This window comes from Silene latifolia, unplaced genomic scaffold, assembly GCF_048544455.1.
Source record: "Silene latifolia isolate original U9 population unplaced genomic scaffold, ASM4854445v1 scaffold_20.1, whole genome shotgun sequence".
Classification (NCBI taxonomy): Eukaryota; Viridiplantae; Streptophyta; class Magnoliopsida; order Caryophyllales; family Caryophyllaceae; genus Silene; species Silene latifolia.
Genome location: NW_027413163.1, coordinates 150,727 through 172,067, shown reverse-complemented (window position 1 = coordinate 172,067; position 21,341 = coordinate 150,727).

The window sequence follows — 21,341 nt, the reverse complement described above, 5'->3', positions numbered from 1 at the left end:
ACATCTTTTAAATCGAATTTTCGTCGTGAAACGAGGGAGAAATCATCGTTTGAAAGTTGCTGTCCAGATTTGTCAAAAAACGCGTGTTTGCTTTGTTTCTTCGTCGACGACGGCCTCTCGAGATAAAATCTACCATCGATTACGACCCAAGACGGTGTCAACAATACATGTAGGTTGAGGGTGCATCAAATCCTCCTCTTTCTCCCTTTTTATTTCGTTTTTCATGTTTGTTTTTTATAGTTTGTTTTTTATTCGTTTATCGTTTGTTTATCGTTTGTTTTAATTAACTATGAAACTAGTTTAGTCCGAGTATGAGTTAAAGTACCACCATGAACACCCGCGTTGACTTGAGATGGGAAAATAAACCGCTACTTCAGTCGGTCGTACACCCCCGTCTCATTTACATATCCTCGTGTTCAAGGTAGGGCATAAATAAACGAATTTCTAACTTCGCTCTTCGCTTTTGACCCCTTTGTTATTTCGGCCAATTCGACACACCCTAGGATCCGTTGTATGTTAGTTTAACCTCTGATTGTTAACATATGACGTATTTAGATGACATTAGATTAATTTAATAACCTAATTAGACATGTTAGGTGGCATCGACATAGCTTTAAAAATCGATTAACAATTCTATAACCTAATTGAATACATCTTTCTTTTCACTTGATTTCTCGCTAGCATAGGAGTGCGTGATTAGCACCTTCCTATTAACACTCGACGAGTAAGCATTAATCTTATGATATCTGACCTAATTGGACCCTTTAGGCCGCGTAGAATAACACACTCGCGCGTTTCTTCTCAATCGATCAACCTGTTTTATAACTTGTTTTCTAATTCGTTTTCTAATCCGTTTAAATCATTCGATCTAACCAATGAACCTAACCTAGGAACTAGGATGGCCTTGTCTTGGCCGTGAGGGTGGCCGTTGGTTTGGGCCGTGAGTTGGCCGTGTCTCCCGTCTTTCTCATTTCGTTTTTCTTTCCTTGTTTATCATTTGTTCTTTGTTGTTTTGTAGCTTGTAATTTATAGTTTGTTTATCGAGTTGTAATTTTCGAGTTAGTTTTCTTTTATCGAGTCAAAAACCTCTTTCAAAAACCCTTAGTCTTGTTTGGTTAGACGGTTGTTCCCCAATGCTTGTAGGAGCGTAGTAAACCGCATGTTGTTTAAAGCAACATGGCCCGGTTTATGCTAATGCATGCTTTGGTGCGTAGCCCTATGTCTAATTCGATAAGATTAAGTGAAAGCACGCATTACGAGGAGTGACCCAAGGCCGTGTGTCATGTAGGCCGTGAGTCATCCCCTTTGTGCACGGTTTTCTAGGCCGAATGGCCGTGTTTTGTGTCGTGTATGGTTCCATATGTAGCAATTGTATTTAGATCGAGTTGTATCTTTAATTTCTTGTTGTGTCGGCATGAAATGCCTGGTTTGTAATAGGGTAGATCCCAACGGCTCCCCCCATTCCCCCTAAGCCTTGTTTGCTTTCGTTTATATGTTGCTTAGATCAATTGTAATACCCCGTATTTTATTTGAGCGAGATATTATTATTTAGTAGTATCGTAAAAGTAATTAATTGATTCATATTGTAAGACGATTCGGGTTTATAGTTTTAGGTGGCATTTTTGGGTCAAGATGTTATAACCCATTTACCCATTTACCAAATGTTATAACCCATTTACCCATTTACCATATAACCTAATTTTAACCTAAGTTTAACCTAATTCTACCCTAACACAAAACGTCCTACTCCCTCAACCCGCCACCCTCATTTCAGCAACACCAATCCCCATCTTCACGCAATTCGAGAGAGAGTGAGAGGGCGTGGGCAGTAGCGGCACATCAGGGATGAGGTAGGGGCTTTTGTCGACGACGGTGGGTGGCCGTGGTGGCTGTTATGGCGGCGGGAAGGTAAGTACTCAACCCATTCCTCCGTTTTAGTATTGATGTTGGGTTTTGGTTGATTGTTTCGTGTCTTATATTGGCGTCTATGGCAGTTGTTGACAGGGTATAAGGGTAGTGTGGTGAGAGACGAGTGTCCTGGTGGTTGTCGCGGTGGTTTAGGTGGTGCGTGAGGAGAGTGGGAGCGTGTGAAGGGGGGGTACGGGCTGTTTTGGTTTTTAAACGGGTTTTTCATCATTTAATCGTTATATTTCGTATCGGGTCGTATTCTAAATTAATTAATTAATTCCCGAGTGCATTAAAATAATTAAAGACGGGTTTGAGTCGGGATGTTTGAATTGTTTAAAGTTGATTCGGGTATTTCTTAAATCATATGATTCGTGTAATCTTTTATTTATCATATTAGTTATTTAATTTAATTCTCGAGTATTTTAAATAAATTATTCCCGAGACATTAAATAAATTATTTAATTTGATCCCCGAGTCGTTTAAATAATTAGAGATGGACTTTGAGTCGGGACTGGTTAAAATGGAAAGTTACTATAAGGGGAAAGTTTCTATTTTGGGAGATTGCTATATTTAATAGTTAGTAATTATAAATATTATAATTGTTTTAGGTGACGGATTCGTGAAGGGTCGATAATCAGATTTGTTGCTTTATTTTCTGGACTGCTTGATCTACTTAATTGGAATTGCTGGCACCTTGAGGTAGGGAAATACATCTGACCTGTTATCGTGTTGTTGAGTTGTGTTGACTTGATTCCTGGTTGTTGACTTACGTGATGATTTATATACGGGAAGTGATTGACTGAATTTATCGTATTGAGTATGATATCACAACATCGGGTAACTGGCATGACTTTATGATTTATCAGTTCAGTGATTTATATACATATTGCATTGCATTAATTACTGTTGAGCATTTCATATGCATTGGAGTTGGAGGAGGATGCGGTGGTGACGATGTTGGGATACGATGTGATGTTGTGATAAGGCCCAGGCGGGTTCTGCAGGACTTGCCCTGGTGTCCTCAGCTGCGAGCTGGCAGATCGGCTACGGTCGATATATATAGTCTACCGGGGATCGGTATGGCTGGGTTGTCCGGGGTATGAGATATGAGATATGAGTTGAGATGGAGATGGAGGTGACGGAGGAGCATGCATATCATATTTATTGTTTTATTGTTTTCCCTACTCAACCTCGTGGTTGACCCTGTGTATTCGTGAACACCTGTGATGAACCATAATGGGGAGCAGATTTGACAGGTACTAAAGATTAGCTGACTTGGGAGCTATGGGATGCGTGAGGACTTGGCCAATCTACCTAGAAGTTTAGACCACATAGAAGATTTATCACTTAATTTATTTTCCGCTGCGGGTTGTATTTATCTTATATTAAGTATTAGTTGGATAATTTGTAATAAACACATAATCGTTAAGTTTTAATTTAAAGTACTTTGGTATTGTTGTACTTTGTTATTCACTACCTCGGGAAACCGAGATGGTAACAGTCCGATTTATTAGGGAATGTCTTGCTAAAGGCTCCTTCATAAACCGGGGTGTTACAAAGTGGTATCAGAGCCAACGATCCTCAGGCCTAAACCAATGAACCCAATGAACGTAGGATGTGTCTAAATAAAATGAACCCCAGGAATAAACGTTAGGAGCTCACGGTGCGGTTAAGAAGGCGCCCTTAATACGTGCTCTTTTGCCCTCTCGATTTTGAACCGTAACCCGAGAGAAATTGAGTGAATGGGTAGTTAGAAGGAAAACCTTGAATATAATCGAGTGGATGTACACCTTGAGACCCATATGTTCTAACCATTCTACAGGACAACGTTACAGTAAGTATTTTGTATGAATGATGATGTGATCATATGATGTTGTGGAAATGAGAAATAAATCTTCGTGTTCAGATTGATAATCAATGAAGTGTTGGAATGTGGTAATCGTGAGCGTGGAAATAATTACGAGATCATGATATTTACCTAGGTGGATGTTGAATGATGTGCTGATAGTACTATTATGTCTAGTGATATGCGGTTATGTGATCCCAAAGCCATGCTAGTATAGTCTTGTGATAGTAATAAGAAACACTATTGAATTGCATGTTTCTAGTCATAGCAATCGTGATTAGATTTAAGGAGTAGATCGAGATGCAACGGGATTCTATGGGGTAGATGTTACGAAGGTATACAGTGTGAGATTTAAGTTAGGATGAGTTAGTATCGATAGTGTGGTTGTAAGAGCTTGGAACATAGTAGATGAATGACCTAGTGCTGAAACACGTTTGTTTGATTTTACTCCCTAATTGATCTTGCTGTCATTTCTTTTCTGTTAATCCCCTATGGATGACACTTTTGTGAGAGATAGCCTCGTGGGTTAGTGTTCTTTTGCCGTTGGTCTCATGCTTATATGATATACGGATTGGTAGTAATAAATATTTTAGTGGGCTGTGGTCAGGAAGTTCCTGTGCAGTGATGTTTTGACCAATGATTTTGTAAAAATCCTCATTTAAATTGTATTGATAATTTTTGCATAATTCCAACTCCATCGATCAAAAGAGTCGCATATGTTTTCAAATTAATAAGCCACGAAAAATCTTGATGTTTCAATATTGAATAATAAGTGTTGCAAACTGACCCAAGTTTTGGACCAATAGCTGTCACATGTTTGTTTGGACCAACTGAGTTGTAAAATTTTTTTTTTTGGAATTCTTGTGCTTTAGACATAATTCTTTTTCCCCTATGTTTTTTAACTCTCGGTATGTTATAAAAAGTAATCTAACTCAAGTATTCGTTGGACGGTTATTTATTTGTGATTTTTGAAAGTTACAACGTGAATCATGACTTGTAAAATGTGCGTACTATGTGAGTTTTCATATAATTGTTTGGTTATTTCATGAGCCTTATCAATGTGATCTTATAATGTTTTATATGATGATAGTAGCACGCATGTTCAGTAGTTATGTATCTTAACAGGCGATAAAATTAAAGTCTAGTTGATAACATTGTTGGCATGATAGCGTGAGTAAAATTGGATAGCTTAAAATTGATTCTTAATCAAGGGTGAGATATTTTATACGAGTCCAGTTGTTGCATATTTTATGTATGTTTGGCATGTTGTAATATCTCTAGCATGTTCATCATATTTGCATAGTGGTCGGATATATATAAATATAAAACTATGTTCTCATATCTTGGTAAAGTTGATGGCGTTAAAAGTTAATTTGATTGTTCTAATATACTCGCATGAATAATTATAATAATTATGCCTAAATGTTTACACATGGATGATAATAATGAGTACGTTCAAATGTTCACACATGTAGGATGCATCTGAGTTCTAATGTCTTTCATATGAGTTGTGTGCCCATAGTTGTATTTATTATCTTCATCACATTAAGTTATTTCAGTTGGACCTAAGCCTATAACATGATAATAAACAGCGTCGTTATTCCTCATTGAATATGTTCGTTATTACATTGTCATAAAATGCTAAAGTAATTCTTGCAATTGTATGGGCGTGACATAAAGGAAATTGTTTGATATAACACGACATTTGACATATCTATATTCTCGAGTCGTTACTATCAATTATATTATAATAAAAATTGTCATGATAACTATGTTGGCAATTATAATGGGATAACTCTTTTGATGATTCACATGATATGCATTGGTTTAAATGATAGTCATTATAGTTACATTTAATTGAGCCTACGAGTTGCCTAATTATTCAATCATGCAAATCAGAGAAGTTGTTCAAGTTGCTAATCTTTTATCATAGCTAGTGTTCTACAAAGTATATGATGGCAAATGTATATGTTTAAACTATTTATACAATATATCTTGTTTTGCTGAGAATGAATTATACTAAGTTGCTGGACACGATTGAATGATATGGTTGCTAAAATGTGAAACATAGGTGTGATATGGAAGTAATGTTGTCGTTGTCATAGATCATATGTAGTTACTTTTATTGGGAAACATGTTTTCAGAATTGATATCGTGCAAACAATTTTTATAATTTAAAGTATGAATTATGGGTATGTTGTTGATTGCTTAAATTCATCGACCTAATTCGTGACCTAAACCAGTGAGTGAGTAAAGGGTTGAATGGACGTGTCAATAAGATCCTGTGATTGTGATAGATAGTAGTGGTGGATCTATTTCTGTGATATGTTTACAAATGTGAGAAGTTCTTAAATTGTTTTGTTGATTTTGCTCTCGCTCGTTCATAACCTATAATTGATCATCAAAATTGTTTAGTTGTGAAACCGTGTAAACCTTGGTTCCTTTCTTGTTGTTCTTTTAGTTTGATGTTGTGTTTTTAAGTTAAGCATGAGCTAGTAATAAATGCTACTTGTTGACAATCAGTTAATTCCTTAATAAAACCTCGTTTCGACCTTAATGTTGATGCGCAATCTCTTATCATGTATTCTTCCTGTCACATGTGGTTGATAATGATTTTGTTGTATAGGTATATGAGAAATTGAAAAGAGGTTACGAGGACGTAACCATGTTTCTAGCCGGGTATGATTGTAAAATCTTAATGTTATGTTGCACTTGTTTGTAGATGGTAGTTTTGACCAAGTAGATGTTTCGTTGTGGGGTATCTATGCAAATGAGTTCTATATGTTTTATTCATACTTCTGTTAGTTGGTTGATGTGTAAAAGAAGAGTGTAGTTAAACTATTGATATTGAGATTGAGATTGGCCACTAGTATTGAGTTGTGGGGCCTTTGTGCCGAGTTATGTTTACGGTCCAGTGTGATCATGGTTATTGAGTTACGGATCGGAATTTAGATGGAAGACGACGGTGTTCTCAGATGATTATTTAGTTGTTATACATTTGTGTTCTCAGGTAGTTATTAGTTGTAGTTAGTTGGGTTAAGTGAAGATGAGTTAAACTTCGGGACGAAGTTTATTTTTAGGAGGGCAGAATGTAACATTTCGTGTCTGTTATGTTTAATTGATGTGTCAAAAGTGTGTGTTAACTGTGTTAGAAATGCGTGACGTCCGTATGTACGATATACAATACCCTGCTGATGTTTGAGTACGGGAGCGAACTTCGGGACGAAGTTCATTTTAAGGGGGGAAGACTGTAATACCCCGTATTTTATTTGAGCGAGATATTATTATTTAGTAGTATCGTAAAAGTAATTAATTGATTCATATTGTAAGACGAGTCGGGTTTATAGTTTTAGGTGGCATTTTTGGGTCAAGATGTTATAACCCATTTACCCATTTACCAAATGTTATAACCCATTTACCCATTTACCATATAACCTAATTTTAACCTAAGTTTAACCTAATTCTACCCTAACACAAAACGTCCTACTCCCTCAACCCGCCACCCTCATTTCAGCAACACCAATCCCCATCTTCACGCAATTCGAGAGAGAGTGAGAGGGCGTGGGCAGTAGCGGCACATCAGGGATGAGGTAGGGGCTTTTGTCGACGACGGTGGGTGGCCGTGGTGGCTGTTATGGCGGCGGGAAGGTAAGTACTCAACCCATTCCTCCGTTTTAGTATTGATGTTGGGTTTTGGTTGATTGTTTCGTGTCTTATATTGGCGTCTATGGCAGTTGTTGACAGGGTATAAGGGTAGTGTGGTGAGAGACGAGTGTCCTGGTGGTTGTCGCGGTGGTTTAGGTGGTGCGTGAGGAGAGTGGGAGCGTGTGAAGGGGGGGTACGGGCTGTTTTGGTTTTTAAACGGGTTTTTCATCATTTAATCGTTATATTTCGTATCGGGTCGTATTCTAAATTAATTAATTAATTCCCGAGTGCATTAAAATAATTAAAGACGGGTTTGAGTCGGGATGTTTGAATTGTTTAAAGTTGATTCGGGTATTTCTTAAATCATATGATTCGTGTAATCTTTTATTTATCATATTAGTTATTTAATTTAATTCTCGAGTCTTTTAAATAAATTATTCCCGAGACATTAAATAAATTATTTAATTTGATCCCAGTCGTTTAAATAATTAGAGATGGACTTTGAGTGGAGTGGTTAAAATGGAAAGTTACTATAAGGGGAAAGTTTCTATTTTGGGAGATTGCTATATTTAATAGTTAGTAATTATAAATATTATAATTGTTTTAGGTGACGGATTCGTGAAGGGTCGATAATCAGATTTGTTGCTTTATTTTCTGGACTGCTTGATCTACTTAATTGGAATTGCTGGCACCTTGAGGTAGGGAAATACACTTGACCTGTTATCGTGTTGTTGAGTTGTGTTGACTTGATTCCTGGTTGTTGACTTACGTGATGATTTATATACGGGAAGTGATTGACTGAATTTATCGTATTGAGTATGATATCACAACATCGGGTAACTGGCATGACTTTATGATTTATCGATTTCATGATTTATATACATATTGCATTGCATTAATTCTTTGTTGAGCATTTCATATGCATTGGAGTTGGAGGAGGATGCGGTGGTGACGATGTTGGGATACGATGTGATGTTGTGATAAGGCCCAGGCGGGTTCTGCAGGACTTGCCCTGGTGTCCTCAGCTGCGAGCTGGCAGATCGGCTACGGTCGATATATATATATAGTCTACCGGGGATCGGTATGGCTGGGTTGTCCGGGGTATGAGATATGAGATATGAGTTGAGATGGAGATGGAGGTGACGGAGGAGCATGCATATCATATTTATTGTTTTATTGTTTTCCCTACTCAACCTCGTGGTTGACCCTGTGTATTCGTGAACACCTGTGATGAACCATAATGGGGAGCAGTTGTGGTACTAAAGATTAGCTGACTTGGGAGCTATGGGATGCGTGAGGACTTGGCCAATCTACCTAGAAGTTTAGACCACATAGAAGATTTATCACTTAATTTATTTTCCGCTGCGGGTTGTATTTATCTTATATTAAGTATTAGTTGGATAATTTGTAATAAACACATAATCGTTAAGTTTTAATTTAAAGTACTTTGGTATTGTTGTACTTTGTTATTCACTACCTCGGGAAACCGAGATGGTAACAGTCCGATTTATTAGGGAATGTCTTGCTAAAGGCTCCTTCATAAACCGGGGTGTTACATCAATCAACCCACATGCTAAATTACAACTTTGACAAAGTTAGTTTAGTTGCATCTAAAACGACATCGAAATTGTTGTCACATGATAGGGTTAAAACAACGTTCGCATATCATACATCGTAGTAGCTATGACCTTGTTTGAAATCCGACACTTGACTTAGTAGAGGCCGTTATCGACGGGCGGAGTTGGGTGTCCTTATGGGCTTCCCAACACGTACCCTCACCCCTTACTCAAGATCTATGGTTTGTGGATCCGTCTAAATACCATTGGATTACGAGAGTCATTCAAATCGAGTGATATAGGGTACAAGTCTTTATCTTTAATCACTCGTAGTCGATTGGCTTTATGCTTTTCGATGAAAGGTGTAAAGTTGACTTGAACGGTTCCAAGTTCCCAAAAAACTTGGTGGCGACTCTAATATGTCTTAATTCGATTCGAAAGAACCTCGAGTCGATTATGCCTAGTGTGGATCCCGCGGACGCGATTCCCGAGGGCCTTGTCCACGATTTGGCGACTCATTGGGGAAAAGAGGACTAGTTACACTTTGTTTCTAGGGTCTTTTCCTCCGAGGTGAAACTTGAAAAGAAAGTGTTGGAAAGTAAAACATTACTCATAGTGCTACGATTCATGCATAAACCCTTAAGGACTTGCCCGGGCCATCCCAGCGTTTCTTCGTGATGCGTGGGGGGCGACATCCCACTATGCTAGGAAGCTGCACATTGCTCGCTTCCACTTCACCTCGCGTGGTTCTTGATGGTGGGGACGATCTTCTAGGTACTCTACCTTAAGACACCTTGCTCTATAAGACCGCAAAAGGATGGAGGGCATAGACCTTCTTGTAGAAGACTTGCCGAGACTTAGAGATGTCTAGGAGCATACATCCTTGTAACATGAGAATGACAATGTGCAAATTGTTTTGCCGAGTCTTTTCGAAATTTCCCATGTCCTTTTCAAAACCGAACTTTTAAACAACTTACTTTCAAAATAGCATGGTTTTAAAAACGCGGAATGCTGCCCAAATAGGACTAGAATTTTCGGCCCAAAACAAGCTTTTATAGCCGGCATGCTGCCCATTTCAAATCTCTTTTTTTCAAATCAATCTTTCGTTTTTTTCAAAACCAACCCAAAATGTCTCTCGAACCTCAACCAAGCATGAAATGCGTCAAGTCGTGTCCGGGTCATGTTAGGCCGGGTTGTTTCGTTCTAAGAGTCTAGAACACGACCTTGTTGGGTCACCCAAGCTCACCTCTTGGGCTTTCAGTCATGTTGGTCGACCATTTGGTCTAGGATAGTCCACAGAAGCGTCCAAGCTAGGCCCTTTAGGACGTTTAACCCGAACCTAAGGACTATGTTGGTCCAATCACGGGTTTAGTCACACCGAGTCCAGTTTAGAATCGAGTTATGACAGTTTGAGTCATGTCGTTTTGTCGGGTCTAAAATGAATCGAGGTCTAAATCCAACCGTGAGTCGAACCTTTGGTTAGTCAATCTCAAGTCGAGTCTTTGTTTGAGTCAAGTTGGGGTCGTGTCCTTAAGTGTGCAGGGGCTCTTACTTTAAATATTGACTCAGTACGGGGTTTTCTTGTAGAAAGGCCGCCAACAACCCGACGTCAAGCAATGGAAGATGCTGTTAACAAGCTTACTGAGGCCGTGAACCTCATGATGACCCGAATGGATGCAATCGAATCTAAGCTGGGTGAAGATTCCCCTCTACCACTGACTGATCTAGAAAAACGGTTCAAGTTCATCGAAGACCGTTTGAAACTCTCCCAGGGGAAGAACATTCACTATGAGAATGCTAGGGCCTATGCCCCGGTGCAGGATAAGTTGCCCACGAACATGGTACTCACTGACATCCCAAAGTTTAAGGGCACAGAAGATCCGATCCACCATGTTAAGGCCTATAAGGGGTACTTAGCACCGAAGGGATTACTGCGACATGCTCTCTCGAAATTTTCGCTCAATCTCTGGATGAACACCCGAAGGCGTGGTTCTACAATCTTGACCTTAAGAACTTCCCCACTTTCGAAGATATTACGGTGGAGTTCTGCAAGCACTATCTTTGATAATGTCGAGATTCAAACCAACATAAGAACATTGGAGGTGATGACACGGAAAGAAAAAGAAGGCTTTACTGAATTCCTTGCAAGATGGCGCGCTGAAAGCGTGAAATTAGCCAAGAAGCCTGACGAAGTTGAAATGGTAGATAAGTTCGTAAAGAATCTACGACCTATTTACCGCAATGCTCTGAAATACCAGAATTTTGGCTCTTTCAAAGAATTGATAAGAATCGGGATAAAGGTAGAAGATGATGTCATAAAGGCGGAGGGCCGAAAAGCGAAAGGGTACCAAGGGGCCTCATCGTCTAGGACCAAAGCTCCAAAGAACGACCCATTTAGATGAAGGCATCAATCTCTTAGAAGGGCAATCGAAGAAGTCGCGGCGCCAAACACCTAGGGCATTCACCGATATCGGATGCACTTATACATATGCTCTCCAAAGGCTCATAGCCCAAGGAAAGCTGAAGCCTATCGGTCCAACTCCGGACCCTCCCGCTGATCAACAAGGTAAATGGTATAAACCAAATGCCTATTGTGCCTTTCATCAAGGGAAAGGCCATGATCTTGAAAGGTGCTATCGATCAAGCACGAAATTCAAGACATGATTGAGAACGGGCGCTCCCGATCCCAGTTGTTAAACCTAATAACATCACCAATCCATTTGGCGATCACTCCAACTTTGTTTATGTCGAAGACAATGTCGATTATTCCCATCTTATCCGCCCATGTCACTTGAAAGGGGTGTTTATCGGGAAAATATTTGTGGATTGCTTTGAATTCTTGCCAAACCCGAAGAATGAAATTCAAGTCGGGAGTCTTGCTCTAGAATGTACTCCTCTCATTAACGAAGTTAATAAAAGACAATTCGATTCACCAACCTTCATCACTAGCGTAGATCCTCAGAGGACTACCTCGGGATGGAGGCAGACCATCAAAGGGATCAAGGACTAGAACCGAGCATCTAAGCTGACAGCTGAACAAGAGAAAGCTCAAGACCAGATTTGAAAATTATGAGTCGGGATCTATTTTCTTATTTTAGTCGAGTCCAGTCTAGGACTTTCTTTTTCTGAAGTTGAGTCGTTTGTTCCGTGATGACCTAGGGTGTGTCCTAGGAATCGTTCCTTCGAGTCCGTTAAGCATTTGTCTTTCCAATAAAAAGTTCCAGTTTCGTTTCCAAATATGTCTTGTTTCCAATCCTCAATCATTCCGAAACATGATAAAACGCACAACACACTCAAAGGAATCCCTGGGGTAGAAATATGCCCCGTTTCAAAACGTAAGGTACAATAGGATTCCGTGTTTGATTCCTTTACCTATTCCATGTCTGGCGGTAGAAAACCTCCATCAGAACCAGTGCTTTTGACAAGCTTTTAGATGATTCTGTGATGAACCCGGACTAGCTTCTTGTTTCCCCTATCGATGATGGAAGGCAAGCCTTTTCCCCAACAAAATCATCCCATCTCGAAGAGAGAAGATATCAACCCGTTCTAACAAGGAATTGTTAGTTCCTACCCGATTTAGTTGGCGAAGCCCAGTTCTCACGGTGTATCCATTTATGACTAAGAGAATGAATAGAAGATCATTTTCAAAAAGAGGAAAAAAAAAAGATGAAAAAGAATGAAGAAATGAGAAAAAGAGAAAAGTTGGAAAAATGAAAAAAAATGAAAAATGAAAAATGAAAAAAGATGAAAGAAAAAGAAAAAAGATGTTGAAGTCATTGCAGAACGCTTTTTGGTTGAATGTCGAAGTTACGGAAGCCAGAAGTCAAGTCAAGTACCCATAGTTGAAGTTCAATGGGCGAAGCCCAAAAGCGTAAGTAGTAACCTCTTTACCCTCTAAGTCCTTCCTGAGACAGTTACGAGGGAATAGTTAGGGATTCTGAGAATCATTCCGCTTGTGTTGTTATACCTAGCCTTTAGGGTCCAGACATGGAAATTTGAACCCACATCATTTTCCAACCCATTTGTACTCGGGTTTTATCAAACCCGAGACACCCATTCCAACCACATCAGCAGCCATAGCCCTTGGCCTTAGCACTACAAAACAAACCTTCGGAATGATGGCTAACCATTCCAACTTGTTATTGCCAAGCTCCACATCCCAAAGAATCAAGACCTTTTGTACCAACCCTAGACACGGGATACAATGGTACCTTACAGGCTAGAATGGGATACGACATGATACCTTAGGTGAAACCTTCGAGTGTGTACACACAATCAAAATGCCATGTTTATGCACCATGATCGAACTACGTCGGATTTGATTTCGCTCCACGCGAATACGTAGGCAGTCCTTCAGAATAAGGGATTCAATCCACTCATCAACCAAGTTGTCATCTTGTCGGTTTCTTACGGGTCTTAACCAAGTCCAAATGAAGCCACTTTTGTTTGAGTCGGTCTTAGCACTCGATGTAGGCTAGGATGAGGATATAGGTTCGGATGAATAGTATTGAGTCTCAGAATGAGCTTTATCTAACGGTTTAGGCAAAGATGTTGAGTCACATAGATGTGGGTTTGTGTTGGGAACAGAAAATATGAAAAACCGCTGAAAAGAAAGAAGGCGTGGAAGAAAAATAGTAAAAGCCCGCTGAAAAGAAAGAAGGCGGTGGCAAGAAATGATGAAAACTCGCTGAAAAGAAAGGAGGCGAGGAGAAGAGTGACAGAATGTTCCCAACAAGAGTGATGTGTGATGTCTAAATGCTTTCATAAGATCAGTCTGTGTTTAGTGTCAGGCGATGCCAACGTTGTTGCTCTGTGATTTTAATCCACCTTGTCAATGCCAAGTGATCTTGATTCCCATGTGCCCTTGGGCATACGATATCTCTGTCTCAAGTCCGATGGCCTTATGATTCCCATTTGTCGTTTTTTGGGCGCCAGAATGGCCTATTTACATTTCTACCCCCAACAAGTCAATAGTTGAATTAAAACCCGTGTACACTTACGGTTTTATTTTCCTTTTTTGTTTTACGGTAGCGGGCTACGCCCACGTTTGTTTACATGTCATACAGAGTGTCTGAGTCGTATTTCCTGCTCACCCGTCAAGGTTCGATTTCAAAATGCCAAAGATTTGAATTCCGAAATTTCAAAAACTTTTTGCGAATTATGGGATAGATGATCCAAGTAGTGGTACATTTCAAGTCAAGGTTCAAATCTCAAAGTTCAAAATCAAATTTTGGGTCGACGACCCAACATCCAAGGGATTCATTTCAAAATTCAAAATTTGGGTCGATAGCCCAATTATTCAAAATTTTCAACATCTTCAAATTTCGGGTCGATGACCCAGTCCTTCAAACTCAAATTTGGGTCGATGGCCCAACATTCCAAGTGATGTCAAATTCAAAATCGGGTCGATGACCCAATTACTCAAAATTTTCAAATTCTATTTTCGGTCGATGACCCAATCTTTCAAATGATCTAATTTTAGGATCGATGATCCAAATGTGCTTATGTGATGATTATTGCTAGTACGTTTTTGTGTTTCAAATGCAGCAGGATATGCTTCAACTGGGGCTCTAAAGTCTTCGACTTTAGAGCCATCACAAAGGGGTTACGGCCGTGGGCTTGAGACCATTATCAAGATGTAAAGGATGACATCCACCAAGAATTCAATTCAACACAAGAGTATGAAATGGAGGAATTCCTTAGGCGAAAGCAAATGATGAAAGCGGCGGCAACCTCCTCGGAAAGTCCCGTCCCATTTGGACACTGCCCGTGATGATAAATTTTGGGCAAATGTCGTGAGATGATGAATTTCGGACAAGTGCCCGTAGATGATAAACTTTGGGCATGTGTCGGCGAGCTGCCCGAACTACGACGCGGGTTTGATTCCGTCTGAAACGGATACGTAGGCGCCTAAGGATAAGGCTCAACTCACCATATATGCAATTTTATGGGTCGACGACCAACGACGATAATTTGACACAACGAAGCAAGAGTCAATCCCAACGAAGTTTCGGTATGGTCTCTTCTTATGGTCAAGCTTATATTATATACGCAAGTCTAATGGACTATAAACGACCGAAGAATCCTCGGTCGAGAGGGACCTGGGGTATACTTTGACTTTCGCCTTGTCCAAGCCTCAGTCAAAGTGGGGGCTCTGTAGATACCCGTATCCGTCGATATTGGAATTTATAGAGAACCCGACAAACACCCGATGATGATAGGACACATGTATTTATTAGTTGTCATTGTCATTATTTGGAGCCCGTTTTACGATGTAGAATGGGCGTCGTCGATGAAGTATTTTATTAATTTAAATGATATTTAAATTAATGTTTCTTAAGTGAGTTCATTTTATTAATTTAAATTAAAGTCTTTTTAAAGTGATTTCAATTTAATTTATTTTATTTTGAATTTATTTTCCCAAGTTTATTTTATTGAAAATAAAATAAATATTTGATTTGAAAAATCATTTTGTGAGTATATTTGGTTTGAAAAATCATTTATTTTAATGTGTTAGTTGATTTGAAAAATCGATTTGAAAATCGAAAAGAACTCGTTTTGACCATGCGTTTTTGAGCTCGATTATAGCTCGGTTTTTTAGCCCGTTTTCTTTACAAGTTGGCACGAATATCGAGTACACTAACCAACCTAGACTACTACCCATCCAACCCCAGTTCGAACCCCATAACCACGGCCCAAATCCCATCCCAAATCACCCCCAACAGCCCGCATACAAACAGCCTACCCCCTGTTTTGCGTGATGAATCCCGAGCCCAAAACCCGCTCCAAATACCACCAAAACCCGTGCCCATTAACCCTAACCCATACCCTAATATCCTACCCATATTACCTTACCTTAACCACCAAGAAAAACCCCCAAACGAACCCTAGAAAACCCCCCAAAAGCTGCTGGACAGCAGCTATGCTCAGCCGAGCCCGTCTGCCTCTCCTCCCTTTTAACCTACTTTAACTCCTTATAAATACCCACCCTTCACCATACATTCATTCCTCTAAGTTCTCCATACATCCTACCATCACCCACAAGCTTTAAACCTCAGAAACAAACCCTAATTGCCTCCAAAAACCCTAAACAAAACCGACACACAAACTGAACTGTTTGTGTGTCCTCCTCGAAAAGCAACTCGTTCCTCCATCAAACCTCCATCAAAACTCGATTTTCTTGTTCCTAATTAACCACATAACATCCATCTACACATTATCCAAAGATTTACGAGCCAAATTGCCCTTGAGAGTACACGAAATCCCTCGAAAAACAGAGTGTTATACACTCTGTTTTCGCGGTTTATTCTTGTCTGTCCGGTTCTGTTTGTGCTCGTTTTTCGTGCCCAATAACCCAAAACGAGCAGGGGTTGCTTTAAGATCTCTGTTCTCCTCTCTTTCTAGTTTTCAAAACATCTTTTAAATCGAATTTTCATCGTGAAACGAGGGAGAAATCATCGTTTGAAAGTTGCTGTCCAGATTTGTCAAAAAACGCGTGTTTGCTTTGTTTCTTCGTCGACGACGGCCTCTCGAGATAAAATCTACCATCGATTACGACCCAAGACGGTGTCAACGATACATGTAGGTTGAGGGTGCATCAAATCCTCCTCTTTCTCCCTTTTTATTTCGTTTTTCATGTTTGTTTTTTATAGTTTGTTTTTTATTCGTTTATCGTTTGTTTATCGTTTGTTTTAATTAACTATGAAACTAGTTTAGTCCGAGTATGAGTTAAAGTACCACCATGAACACCCGCGTTGACTTGAGATGGGAAAATAAACCGCTACTTCAGTCGGTCGTACACCCCCGTCTCATTTACATATCCTCGTGTTCAAGGTAGGGCATAAATAAACGAATTTCTAACTTCGCTCTTCGCTTTTGACCCCTTTGTTATTTCGGCCAATTCGACACACCCTAGGATCCGTTGTATGTTAGTTTAACCTCTGATTGTTAACATATGACGTATTTAGATGACATTAGATTAATTTAATAACCTAATTAGACATGTTAGGTGGCATCGACATAGCTTTAAAAATCGATTAACAATTCTATAACCTAATTGAATACATCTTTCTTTTCACTTGATTTCTCGCTAGCATAGGAGTGCGTGATTAGCACCTTCCTATTAACACTCGACGAGTAAGCATTAATCTTATGATATCTGACCTAATTGGACCCTTTAGGCCGCGTAGAATAACACACTCGCGCGTTTCTTCTCAATCGATCAACCTGTTTTATAACTTGTTTTCTAATTCGTTTTCTAATCCGTTTCGCAATCATTCGATCTAACCAATGAACCTAACCTAGGAACTAGGATGGCCTTGTCTTGGCCGTGAGGGTGGCCGTTGGTTTGGGCCGTGAGTTGGCCGTGTCTCCCGTCTTTCTCATTTCGTTTTTCTTTCCTTGTTTATCATTTGTTCTTTGTTGTTTTGTAGCTTGTAATTTATAGTTTGTTTATCGAGTTGTAATTTTCGAGTTAGTTTTCTTTTATCGAGTCAAAAACCTCTTTCAAAAACCCTTAGTCTTGTTTGGTTAGACGGTTGTTCCCCAATGCTTGTAGGAGCGTAGTAAACCGCATGTTGTTTAAAGCAACATGGCCCGGTTTATGCTAATGCATGCTTTGGTGCGTAGCCCTATGTCTAATTCGATAAGATTAAGTGAAAGCACGCATTACGAGGAGTGACCCAAGGCCGTGTGTCATGTAGGCCGTGAGTCATCCCCTTTGTGCACGGTTTTCTAGGCCGAATGGCCGTGTTTTGTGTCGTGTATGGTTCCGTATGTAGCAATTGTATTTAGATCGAGTTGTATCTTTAATTTCTTGTTGTGTCGGCATGAAATGCCTGGTTTGTAATAGGGTAGATCCCAACGGCTCCCCCATTCCCCCTAAGCCTTGTTTGCTTTCGTTTATATGTTGCTTAGATCAATCAACCCACATGCTAAATTATAACTTTGACAAAGTTAGTTTAGTTGCATCTAAAACGACATCGAAATTGTTGTCACATGATAGGGTTAAAACAACGTTCGCATATCATACATCGTAGTAGCTATGACCTTGTTTGAAATCCGACACTTGACTTAGTAGAGGCCGTTATCGACGGGCGGGGTTGGGTGTCCTTATGGGCTTCCCAACACGTACCCTCACCCCTTACTCAAGATCTATGGTTTGTGGATCCGTCTAAATACCATTGGATTACGAGAGTCATTCAAATCGAGTAATATAGGGTACAAGTCTTTATCTTTAATCACTCGTAGTCGATTGGCTTTATGCTTTTCGATGAAAGGTGTAAAGTTCCCAAAAAACTTGGTGGCGACTCTAATATGTCTTAATTCGATTCGAAAGAACCTCGAGTCGATTATGCCTAGTGTGGATCCCGCGGACGCAGTTCCCGAGGGCCTTGTCCACATAAATAAATGAATAATAGAAGCAAATGATGTAAACAATGATAAAAGAAATGCTAAGACCGTCGGTTCACTATAGCTGCAATGGCACAAAATCCTAGGTAAGTCCGAAATACAGTCGTGTAAGATGGGTAAAACAAGTCCTCTCGGTCCAAGTTAACTAGTAGCTCCTTTCGGCCTGTGCTACCAGTCCCTAAGTCTCACTAATGCTAGCTCTCGCCCCGATTAGTGATTCCTAAAGCCTAAATTACTTATCTTTCGATCTTAGCAATTTAGTCGTCTTAATTCATTAATTAATGCCCTTCCCTATCTCTCGATCTACGGGTTAGTCAAAACTAAGCATCTAACAAATCTCCTCTCGGTCTCATTGTTAAATATTGCACTTAACGAATTATACGGTGCTAATCAGACACGAAGTCAGTCGATCGACCAGCTACCCCGATCGATCGACTAACATTCGATCGACCGACTAGTTAAGCCAGTCGATCGACCAAGCCCTAATGCGGGGTCACCTATTCTAATGCCATCTTCGCCATAGCTCCCCTCACATCTTAGCAGAGGTACTTAGCTACTCATAATAGTGATAGTAACAACAATAAAATTAACAAATACCATAAGTGAAAACATGATTAATAATATTAAGCAATAGAAACGCAATAAAGTAAATAAGGTTTCGGGAACTATCTAACAATTCTAAACTATGGAAGAATTAAAGCAAACTGAATTTGAATAAAGTAACAGAGGAATACCGTAAAGAAGAATTGAAGAATCCGAATGCCAAAAGAAATACTTTATTGAAATTAAAGAAAACTGTAAACTGTAAACTGTAAAACTAGGTAAAACTAAACTAATGAATGAATGAATAAAAGGTAGGCAGGGGTTACGTTAAATAGGAATGTCACGTAACTCTTATTCTTAAAACCTAATTACATTGGGCTTCAGAATTCTAACTTTAATTTGCGCACCAGAGTCGTGGGGTGGTCGATCGACCACTTGTACCAGTCGATCGACCAAGAGTCTTTGTCTGAATGCATTCGACGATTCTGCAGCGCGCACCGATCTTAAAACAGCTGCCATTTCTTCGTTTCTTGGTCAAATCAGGCGTTCTACGCGGCGTTGGAAAGCTAAGTGGATAAGCTTTCACCTCCAATTGGAATCACTCGATTATCTACTATATAACTCGAGATATAGCCATCTGAATAAGCCTTCACTGTCGAGAAGCATTCTGACGGTCTATAGACCATGTAGGTCAGTCTACAGACCACTGTAGCTGGTAGTTCGCTTCTAAACTCTCGCAAATAAGTCTTTCAGGCCTTGAAATGCACACCAAGTTCGCTTCCCGAGTCTCTACTCCATGTCAAATGCAATGCTAAACATTTAGGGACGGATTTGGCTCATTTTCCGCTGAAATCTTCATATTTCTGCAATATCACACAAAAAGGAAGAAATACACGAAACAAGGGAAATAGTAGTATAAACTACTCAATTGAGCTCTGAAATGCGTGTGAAATGAGGTGCAAAACATCATATTTTAGACACGCATCAAACTTCCCCAAACCAAACCCTTGCTTGTCCCCAAGCAAGAACTAGACTCGATCTTAGAACCTAATGGAACGAGTTCAATCTCAGAGCGAAATGCAACAAGTAAAGCCTAAACCATTTAATGCACAACTAACAATCAATTAGCATAGTGAATCATGCAAACGAGTTATGGAGTCGTTAAAAACTGCTGAACCGTCAACTATAGAGACTTATCAAATTGGACTCTCACGGGTCGCTCAAATCACTCAAATAAGCACAGGTGAATATATGTAAAGATAGAAAGAAGTAATTTTATAACGACACTCACCTAACTACGACCTATAAGAACATGCCTGCAATCTAATATGAAAATAATCTCTACAACCGTACATATGCATTCCAACCAAACCAGTGACCATGACACATGCCGAGGTAAATATGGATATGTGAGGTAATGGGTAAGAAGAGGCAAAACAATTATGGGAATGTGGAGGTATAGGCGGCCAAGCTAGTACCTAAACAAAACCATATGACAACATCCAACTTCCTGCTCAAGATTTTTAATACAAAACGGTGCTAATGAGCAGCACTAATCTCACAATCTCCACAAAAAGTCAACTCTCCAAATAAAAATAATAAAGCATGGGAGCAAAAATCGCCATTTGATAAAGACTTTAAATTATGCGATTTTGATTTTTTTTTCTTTTCTTCCTTCTTTTCATTTTTTTCTTTTTTCTTTTCATTTCAATTCTATTTTCTCTTCCTTTCTTTCCTCCTTTCAACATTCCACCAACCTTCTCATACAGAGCAATATAACCAAGATGCAATAAACACATTCCCACAACTACCAATACTAGCTCGGATAGGGTAGGCTAAATAATGGTATGTAGCTTATGGGACGAAAAGGCAAATTTGGCTATGTGAGGCTTATGGGTAAAATGAGAAAAGGGGACCTCTACCACATGTGTCAACAAACCACAAACCGAATGCATACGGGTATTAAGCAGATTAAGTTCATATTTATGCATATTGATGTAACATGTCTTATAAGGAGTAACTACTCACATTCCTAAATAAACTGGTCACGAATGTCACCAGTTATAAGCTCTAAACCTCAGAAAATGATGTAGTTTGCCAAAAATCAAAGTCAAGTCTCAGGCTTAGCAAGTTAATTAACGAAAACTCGTAGATATGCATATATGATTCTGCTAATAACATGTCAATTTAGCACGGCTTAGGCATAAACAGCTGCAAATGCAATGTCATCATTGAGATACTACCGTTCCGACTCGACCTATATGCTAAAATAAACATGCATTTTTTGAGTTTTTTCAATTTTTTTCAATTTTTTTTTTTTGTATTTTTGTATATATGGAGAAATTAAATAAACAATGCAAACTGAAATAATAAACATGAAACAGAAATGCAAGAAAACATATACAAATGCGACGCAAAACCCTTCCCCAAAC